Source organism: Desmodus rotundus, chromosome 6, assembly GCF_022682495.2.
Source record: "Desmodus rotundus isolate HL8 chromosome 6, HLdesRot8A.1, whole genome shotgun sequence".
Taxonomy (NCBI): domain Eukaryota; kingdom Metazoa; phylum Chordata; class Mammalia; order Chiroptera; family Phyllostomidae; genus Desmodus; species Desmodus rotundus.
The window spans coordinates 110,394,687-110,405,157 of record NC_071392.1 but is presented as its reverse complement, the minus strand read 5'-3'; positions in this window follow the sequence as shown (position 1 = coordinate 110,405,157).

The window sequence follows — 10,471 nt, the reverse complement described above, 5'->3', positions numbered from 1 at the left end:
CGTCTGGCAATTAGTTTAAAGCTGGCACATGACTGGAGGGGAAAGAATCAGAGTGAATTCAAGGACTTTTGCAGGAGCTGGGGGGAAAGTCTGGCTCTTTCTAGATGCACTCAAACCTGTAACAAGATAGAACTGGAGCTGCTGGTATGTTTCAGTTATCCATTGCTGTGTAACAAATGACCCCAAAACTTAGTAGCTTAAAGCAACAATGATTTACTAGCTCTCAGGTTTCTGTAAGTTGACAGTGGTGCTTCCGTCCCATGTGGTGTTAGCTGGGGTCACTTGTGCAGCTGCATTCAGTTGTGGCTGTACCAGAAGGGCCAAGAAGCAATAGTGCAGGGAGGGGTGGAGAGGGTTGGTCCACCCCAGGTGCAAGCAGTAAGGAAAAGGGTATTTTTTTCTTCTTCAGAAAGCTGAAAGATGATAATAACACTGACTCAAGGTCAATCTGCTTTTTTGCTGGATGCTAGGAATTCTAAACAATGTTAGTGTTAAAATCCCACTCTACTGGGGGAGACCCCCCACCTTGTTACAAAGGCTTTTCTCAGGTTCTGGAACCTTGGTGGTGACTGTTAGCCGGGGCACCTCAGTTTCTCCTATGTGTAGCCTGCTTTCCCATGAGCCATCTCATTTTCCCAGAGCCCTCCACCCAGTCTTTCTCTTCAGCACGATTCCGTGTACTTTTTTACAGTATGGGAGCAGGATCCCAAGAGGGAGCATTTTAAGACGTCAGGCACAAATAATGGACAAGTGCTTATAAAGCACACAGATGTTAATATTCCAAGGTGCAAAGCCAGTCACATGGTCAAGTCCAGCATCCAACATAGGAGGGAACTCACAAGGTCATGGATCATGGGAGGCGTGGTTTACTGGGGCCATTAAGGTAACAACAGTCTACCACTATGCGGCCTACTTACCCCCTGGAGAACAGGGTCAGGTGGAGCCATGAGCTGCCGGGGGTATATCAGGCAGGATTCTTAAAAGAAACAGACATACCCTAATTGTAATTTCAGGAGAGTATAATAAAGGGACTATTTACAAAGGTGTCAGTATTGTTTAAGGAATCCAACAAAGGATGGTGTAGTTCCTCTGGCCTAGTAATAGTAGGGACTTTAGCGCCCCTAGGGCTGAAAGGCAAAGCAGGATGTGGTTGCTAGAATCCAAGAAGGGTAGCTGTGGCTTTAAGAGGAAGCTGCCTAATAGGGGCTGGGGCCTTTGGTAGAGAGATCTGACCGGGAGGAACCGGGAGGGAGAAATAGTCTGTCTACCTTCACCTTCTCCCTCCCTTGACCGCCTGTCCTAGCTGGTCGGACCCCGCTGGGAGCCAGAGGGCAAGGGGAACTTGCTGATGAAGCTCACGCAGGGGAGCATCCACGCCACAAAGCAGAGTGGACAGGGTAGAGAGCAGATCTGGAGGGCCCACGGAAGATGCCCAGCACAAAGGGCCATCCGAGGGAAACCTGAAAATGAAAGAACACAGTACAAGACAGAGAGGCTAGGTGGAAGAAACCGGATCCTGAATATATCACCTGGGCCCTGAATCCAGCAGAGCCTGAAGCAGTTCTATTCCTGGGCTCTTTAACAGCATAAGTTAATAAATCCTCTTCTTGCTTAGGCCGGTGTGGACTGGTTTCTGTCTCTTGTAACCAAAGATTTCTGATAGACATACTCCCATTGAGGAGCAGGCCCTTCAGTGGAATGACTACATTCACCTTCATCAGAGTCCTCAGAGGTCCAGCGAGCAAGTCACACTGCAGGTGAGCAGACCGAGGCTCAGAAAGGTTAAGGGACTTGGTCTAGGTGGCTCATTAGTGGCAGGGATGAGATCTGATCTTGGCCCCGTCTCAAGTGTTCTAGCCACATTTAGCCATTCTTAGTCCCCCAAGTATGCCATACTCTCTGGCCTTTGCGTCTGCAGTGAGTTGAATGGTGTCCCCTCTAAAATACATATATATCCAAGTCCTAACCCCAGGTACCTGCAAATGTGACTTGTTTAAAAATTGGGTCTTTGTAAATGTAGTTAAAGATCTTGAGATGAGATTGCCCTGGATTTAGTGTGTATATAAATGCAATGACAGCTGCCCTTCTAAGAGAAAAGAGAGATTTGAGACACAGACTCAGAGGGGAAGGCCAGGTAAAATCAGAGAGCAGCAGCAACGCTTGGAGCGATGCATCTATAAGCCAAGGAGCACCAAGGCTTGCCCACAACCAACGCAAGCCAGGAAAGGGGCGTGAAAGAGGTTCTCTCTCCAAGCCTCCTGAAAGCACCAGCTCTGCGGATCCCCTGATTTTAGAGTTCTAGCCTCCAGAACTGTGAGAGAATACATTTCTGTTGTTCTGAGTTACCAGCTCAGTTATGACAGCCCTGGGAAACGCGACCTTTGCACATGCCATTCCAGTTGCCTGGCCTATGATTCTCCTCCCTTCCCCAAACCTCCACTCCACTCTGCCTTTGCAGACTTATCAGTACACAAAGCTGCAGAGAAGAAAGGGGACCTTCAAGGAATCATTCACTCTGCCCCCTCTCATGTCATTCCTCCTTGTCCTGTAGGTCTCAGTTCAAAGGACACCTCCTCCAGGAAGCCTTCCCTCTGTTCCTACTGCTCTCTGTGCTCCCACAGTTGTGCTGGCACTGTCTGTTCACATAGCCTGTTTCTTACTCCTCTCTCTACTGGGCACTTCTCAAGGGCAAGGGCTGTGCACAGTTGCTGTTTGTGGCTGCAGCTGTGCCTAAAGCGGGTTCAGGCACAGTAGGGCTTTTCACTCATGTTTGCTGAATGGGTAAACGAATGGGTGTTTGGTCCCCTCCAGTTCTGTTCCACCTCTGGACCCCCACCCCTTACGGGAAAAACCCTTTCTGAAAGCACATGTGAAATAGCTCGAGGTCACTAATGACAGGTGAGGGTGGGACACGCACCCTCGAGTCCGGCCATACCTCACACAGCCCTGCTGCCCGAGATGCGAAGACCCTGTCAGAGGCATGACAAACAGCTTGGCTGATGGCTTATAATGTCAGAGATGATGGAAACAGGGAGGCGATGGCTGAAAGAATGGGTTGGGGATGCTTGTCATAACTTTATTTGTGGGAGGTGAGTTCCTGTCAGCTGGGTGATGGATGGCAGCGGGGCAAGCACGGTACAGACCCTGCCACTGCATCTCCCCCTTCTCTCTAAGCCAAATGACTTTGGGGATGAAAAATGACTTTCTTGGGGGAACCAGGGAGAGGGGAGCTTCAGGGGAAGGGGGCCGTGTGTGGTTGGCACCTTGGAATGACTTTTGCTTTTCTTGCTGAGAGTTGAGTTTTGCCTAGTCCAGCCTGATAGTTTCTTTTCTTCACCCCTCCCTTCCTTTGAAGACACATTTTCTGCCTTAATCCTCAAAACTGCCTGAAAAGAAATGTATACTTTTACAGATGAGGAAGCTGAGGCTTGGGGAGAGGAAGTAGCAGACCAGGGATTTGAACCTGGATTCAATTACTTTAAAGCCTGACCCCTCTCCAGAATAATGTAACAAAGACCGCATAAGTAGCATTGTACCAAGTTCTGAGGAAGCACAGTGAAGAGAGCAATGAATCTGATGGGGAAAATATCAGGGAAGACTGCCCGGAAGAAATGGTATTTTGGTTGATTCTTGAAGGGTGAATAAAGTGTTAAATGGTAGAGAAAAGTGATAGTAGGGATTGGAAAGAGAAAAGAGGGGAGTAGCATACATTTTTGTTTGCTTACCCCAAGCCACTCACTGCCCTCTTTCTCCTCTCTAACAGGACCCCGATTGTCGGGGTTGGGGGGAGGTAATCCGTCCTTCTACAAATAGTCATGGGCTTTATCAAGCCATTTTTGAAGTTTCCACTTTTCTTGTGAGTGACTGGTTTGAAAACAGGAGTGGGAAATATTCTCACCAAGGAGAGATGCAAGGAGGGTTTACCCAAGGGCTTCTGGGAAAGATTTTCTTGTCCTGAGATGGAGTAAGTCCCTCTTTTTTTGCAGGATGTGGTCACGTCTGTACCTGATGCCTAGAGGTGTGGCAGTTATCTTGTGACCAGGTGGATGAAGTGACACACTAGTGATGACACAGTGAGAAGATGGAAGCGACATCACTGAGCTGCTGAACTAATGACCCTGCAGCCATCGTACCTTGGAACTTAATCTTTGAGTGGATATATTTGTCTCATTGTTAAGCAGCTAAAGTCAATAATCTCTTTTTTTGCAGCCTGAAGCATTCTGACTGATCCAAGAGGTAAAAAGGATACTAAGGCAGGTGGTTGTTTTCACAGCTCAGGCTTGGGGAAGAGATAAAGCTGAGGGACAGAGCCAGGTTCAAGTCCCAGCTTGGCCGCTTCCTAGCTGTGTAACCTTGGGCAAGTCGTTTGATGTCTGTGAGATTCAGTGCCTGGGGATGAGAATAATACATCATAGGGCTTTGGTGATTAAAAGAAAATGGACAAAAAGTATTGCTTGGCACAGTGCAGGGTGCAGAGTAAGTGCTCACTACGTCATATTGGTGGTGGCCCTTGTCATTGTTGCACTTCTGGCCTCTGTGGAAGCCTCGACACTCACTCCGCTCTCACCCTAAGACTAGACCCATTTGACCCCCACTTATGCGAATCCAGTTCCCACAGCACTGGTGGTTATGTAAGCTTCCGGGTCTTGGAATTGCATTCCTGGTTCCCAAGGCGGAGGAGGGAAGTGCTGGAGCAGGCCATGGCTCTCGCCACATTGTGACATGCTCTGGCAGGAGTTTTCATGGATTGCGTTGGGGTTCTGCAGCCACAGCTCAGCCACAGAGGGGGCCACTTAGGGGACTTTCACCTTGGCCAAGGCTGCTTGGACCTTTCATGTCTCCAGTTATAACAACTATGTTATTCTGCATCTGAAGATCCTTGATAGTTGAGAAAAGCAGATAACACTAAAGGACAAACCAGGAAGAAGGAGCAGCACGTCCACCCCAACCTGGACCTCACGCACCTTGTAGCCAGCAGGCAGTGGACTAAGCCCTGGGCTGCCCCGCACTGTTTGGGGCTCTTTGGCTTGGCTTGAGGCTTTGCTCTCCCTTCTTGCTCTGACTCTCTGTCCCTCTACCCCTGTGGTTTTCATTTCTGAGAGGCATCCCTTGGACTTAATGCTGAAGTCAGTATTTCATAGTGTCAAGGATGTCCATTTTTGTGGAGGGCCTACTTTCATCCTGCCAAACTTGACCCCTGTCTGCCTGCCTTCCTCTGAGCCCACCTTCTGGGAACCATGCCTCCTTCCTCTATCCTTATGGTCCCAAAGGGGTGGTATGTTTTTACTTGGCTCCACCCCTCTGGCCATAGTTAATTGGGCCAAAGGTGGACACCCAACCAAAGCTAAACCAATCAGAAACCTTTTATTAGATTTTTAAACCTAGGGGCAGAACCCATCTCTTTCCAAGGTACAAGTTGTGGGATTTAAATCTGGAGGCTGCAGGTAGTCATGCTTCCCACCACGTGGATGGAGTCAGGGAGTCACGTGGGGGAATGAGGAAAGCAGAAGCAAATGGTGGCGAGATGGGAAAGGAGGACAGCCAGCCAAGGGCTTACCAAGCAGGCTGCACTGTGGACACCTGAGGCTTGTCCCACTGGGGACTGCTGGGGGCCAGTGAACAAAAAACTGAAGTTCCAAGTATCTAAGCACTTACTCGAGGTGACAGAGTCAACCAACGTGACCGAGGCAGGCTGCCACCCAAGAATGCCTGATCTCATTAAGAGATCTCAGAGTTTTTCCCCCACCCCAGCCCCCAAGGTAACTTCACAGAGACGGGACTGAGGCCAGGGCCGGCAGCTCAAGACTGGGTTTCTGGTGGCTGAATCCTTGCTCTCCGGTGCTGGCTCAGCCAACTGTGGCAAAGACTTTGCTTCCCTCCTTCCCACCTCCCACCTCTCTGCTCTCCTGGACAGTATCTCCCTGGGGCTCCTGTTACCAGTTCGCAGAGCAAAGGCATGCACAGGCAGTTCAGGGGTGGCGTGAGTTCAGCGGTTCTGGTATTGTTTTTAATTCAATATTTTGATCCTGCGCACCAGCTTCCTTTATTGGCTGAGAACACTGTTATTGGATCCTGCCCTGCAGGAGAAAATGGCAGGCTTCCCTGGATGGAGGCAGCCAGGTTGCTCTAGAGTCAGGGCGGGGCGAAAAGACAGCAGGGAGTTTTCGAAAATCTGGTGGTTACAAGCTGTTCTGTGACACGCACAAAAATATTAACATATGTATTCTTGACCTTTGCCCTTGCCCTCCCTTCTAGGCAGGACAAAGCCCAGGAGGCAGCCTTCACATCATCCTCCTCCTTTTCCTGCACGTCCTCTGTACGGCTTGGTCTCTCCGCTTTTACCCCCACTTCCTCCGAAACCAAAGTCACTCAGTTCAAGTCCCAGCATCTCCTGTCTCAACAACTGGTCTTACCCCATCCTCCCCTGCTGTCCAGAAATCCATTATCCTTGTGATAGACTTTTCTCTACTAAAAGCCTGAGAGAAGGACACAAATGCACAGAGTTTGGTTGGGGAGTGTTCCCAGGAAACACTGGCAGGGGAGTGGGGAAGTAAGTCAGGGGAGGGAAGGAAGCCAGTCAAGGGGTTATCAAGCAGGTTGCATCGTGGGCATCTGGGGCTTGATCCCACTGGGGAGCTTGGGGAGCCAACGAACAACACAAGGGTCAGAGTTATCTCACCTGAGGAGTGAAGGCAGCTGGGTGTTTATCTGCCAAGTCCCACCAGGCTGAGGGCTGTTCCCAAGTGGGGGGTGGGGAGGGTTGTTAATTCTCTGGCACCTCTGACTGGCTCCACAGGCAGGCAAAGCCTGTCCCCGAGGTCAGAGAGAGTGCTCAGGGAAAGAAATCCAGGTGCTGGCAGTTGGAACTGCCCACTGTACACTAAAATGTAAGGGCTGGGCATATGGGTGAGAGGCGCTGACAGCACATCTTCTATACAGACACATGTTTTGACTTAAAGCCCCCCAGTAGCTTCCCTTTGCTCTGTGGGGTAAAGACCCAAATCGTCTTCTCCATTCTACAAGGCCTCAGTGGGCTGGCCCCGGCCCACTTCCGCTGCCTCACCTTGCTCCATTCTCCCCCTCGATTCCGAGGCCCCAGCCATCCTGGCCTTCTCTCTGTTCCTCAGATGTGCTTTCTCTCACCACAGGACCTTTGTACATGCTGATCCTGATGCCTGATCCTTCCACATCACCTACATAATTCCTATACATCCTTCAGATCTCCAGGCAGCCCCATACCACCTCCCAGGCTGGGTCTTCCCAGGGCCCTAGGGGATGGTGAAGCCACAAAGAGAAAGGCACCTAGGTCCCTGAGTCTGTGTGGAGTGAAGGCCATGTGCCAACCATCCACATTCAACTCTTTTATAAGCAAGAAATACCCATCCATTTTGTTGTTTATTACAGCAGTTAGATTATTTTGATGAATACCCTTTTTACCCACATTTTACAGATGATGGAAAAGAGGCGCAGAGAGGCAAAGTGACTTGCTCAGAGTTGCTCAGCCAGATGTAGCAGAGCCAGATTCTGCCTTCAGAACATATACAAAATACAATTGATGTTGCTTTATGTTCAGTAGGTTTTTAAAAAATATTTGTTGAATGAGTGCAGTAAAGACTTTTGGTTCCCTAGCCTTTATGTTAAGAACCTAGGGAAAAAGTAGTTCACAAAGAAATCACAGAATGAGCAAAAATAAAAATCAAAATGCATGGGTCCCCTCCCCCAGGTTGCACGTTTCTGGAAGGCATTTGCTTTCCCGTCCTCACGCCTAAAGCGTTTACAGCCTCTGGCGCAGTGCTTGGCACATTATAGGTGCTCAGGCATGGCGGCGCAACTGGACCCTTCGTACAGCACAGACTGTGTGTCTCCCAACTTTTTCAGATGGTGGGGAAATATTTTGAAATCATTGTCTTTCTTGCAGAATACCATGAAAGAGTAACAAATTAAATTTCATATGAGTAAATATATAATTTTTGTGCTGAAAACAAGTACCATCTTGCACTACGCTCTGCCTCAGAAAGCTGCATCCTGGCTGGTGTGGCTCAGTTGGTTGGAGTGTTGTCCCATAAACCTAAAGGTTGCAGGTTCGATTCCTGGTCAGGACACATGCCTATGTTGTGGGTTTGGTCCCTGGTTAGGGCATGTATGAGAGGCAACCAATTGATGTTTCTCTCTCACATTGATGTTTCTCTCTCTCTCTCCCCCTCCCTCCCCCTCTTTTTAAAATCAGTGAGCATGTCATCAGGTGAGTATACAAAAAAAAAAGTGAAAGCTGCTGAACGCTTCCCTCCATGCACTGCTCTGCAACCACCAAGCCTGCACAGCTGGATTTTGGAACAGCTGGGCCCAGTTCACGAAAGTGTTCCACGGGAGCACAGTCTGAGCTAGTTGGAGTAGGAAAGGCCAATTAATTAATGGACAAGTGTCTGTCTTCACACTTGCTAGTCAGTGGCTTAAAACCAACTAGTGGCCTCCTCAGAGCAAGCTACCAGGACTCCGTGTAGGCATTTTCGTATCAGCTTCATTCCTATCTCTGTTTTATGCTCTTCTCCACGTTTTCCCTTTTTTTTTATACCTTCTTTTAATTTATGCTACCTCGCTGTGTTTTATGGGTCTGATGTAAGCCACCTTAAATCCTTTCTGGAATAAGGTGGTGGTATAAATAAAAACATACAACATAAATATAAATATAAACTGTAACAAGCTCTGTAAAACCTATTCCTAAAATACCAACAGTGGCTGTTTATCACGGAGAGAAATAGGATGATTAGAGGTGTGTGGGGAGGGGAGGCAGTGTGCATCCAAGGGGACAGAGCGATGTAATTTTACAAAGCCAAGATGTGGCATTACAAATAACGGTAATAAATAGCATGGAGATAAAAAGAATTAGTTTTATTTTATTACCTCTATTGATATTTATACAGTTTGTTCAGGATAGAAATATAGAAAATACAAATAAACAAAAAGAAGAAAATTAAAGCCACTCAAAGCCCACCGCTCAGGGACCATCATCACTAACACGCAGTCTCAGAACTTTGCATCTTCTTCACATAAGATTCAGAGAGGGGGGCCCAACAGATCGAATGGAGCTTAGAGTCTGAGGGACCAGATGATGGGGTGACGGGGGAGGAGAAGGAGGAAAGAAGAGGAGGAAGGAGGGAAGGAGGGAAAGCGAACACTCTGGGGCTGGGGGAGGGGAGGAAAGAATCTTTGTTTGTGGTCACCTGAGGATAGATGGGGAATAGTCGGATCTCCATTGAGCATGAATACCAGAAACAAGATTCACTGGGTCCGTCTTAGAGTCTTCAACTCCCTCAGAAGAGTGGCTGTCTGATCATCCCTGGTCTGACTCAGGGATGAAGGCTGACTCTCATAGTGGACATAAAGGTGAATGCAGGGTACAAGCAGAACTGCTTTGGGGTCCAGATGACGTGTCACTCAGCACTGAGGAGAGATGCCTGTATCCCATAACTCTGCAGGACACAGTCTGGAGCCCGGAGGTGCAGCTTCTGGAGTGCCTGATTGCAATATCCTGGGCAGGGCAGCAGTGGCGGGGGCAAGGCTCCCCTTTAAGTGGTGGGGGCAGGAAGTGCCAATGAAGAGACCAGAGCACAGGATCCCTAGAGAGGACCAGCCAGGTGTATACACGGTCATACACACACCCAGAAAGAACTCAGTCGTTTGTGAGTGCTGGGGCTTACACTGGTGCTGGTGGAAGATCTGAGCCAGAGAATGTCAATTAATGTTACTGTGACATCATTTATATGCTCAAGATGTCAGGCTTGGGAAAATTTAGGTCTTTTAAATATATTCGTATACATGGACATGTATAGTTTTTTCTAGGCAAAAACTTGAGATTTCACTTGGAATAGAGTTTTATGAAAATTCTAAAGAGGTTGACATAGATCAGTCTTTCTTAGAGTGTGTTTCTCAAACACTGCTTCCATGGGATACTAAGGCTTCTGTGTTCAGAAGCCATGAACAATGGCTTCTGTGGTCAAATGGCCTTGGAAAATATCAGGTCAAACAAAGTTAAACAGGCTGCCCCCTACAGGACTGCTCAGAGCTTTTAATATGCTAACGTGCATTGTGACCCTCTGTGAGAAGGTATAAATTTAGCAGCTGCTCCTGCAGCTGATCTGGGGCACAGGGCCATTCTCTGTCTTCATTGATATCTGCTGGGAATTGTTCAGGGAGTCTAACAGGTATTAATCAAATGCCCAGTTTATTAATAGGTCACAGTAGCTGCCAATAATCAGAATGTCACTCTTTGGTACCTAACCTGCTTCAACTTTGTATATCTATTGCTGCATAACAAATATCTAAAAAATAAGAAGTTAAAAATACCAAAGCATTTATTTTCTCATTGTTTCTGTGGATTAGGACATTGGGACCAGCTTAGTTGGATGATTCTAGCTCCCCATGTCTCATGAGGTTGCAGTCAAGATATAAGCTGGGCCCTGGCTGGCGTGGC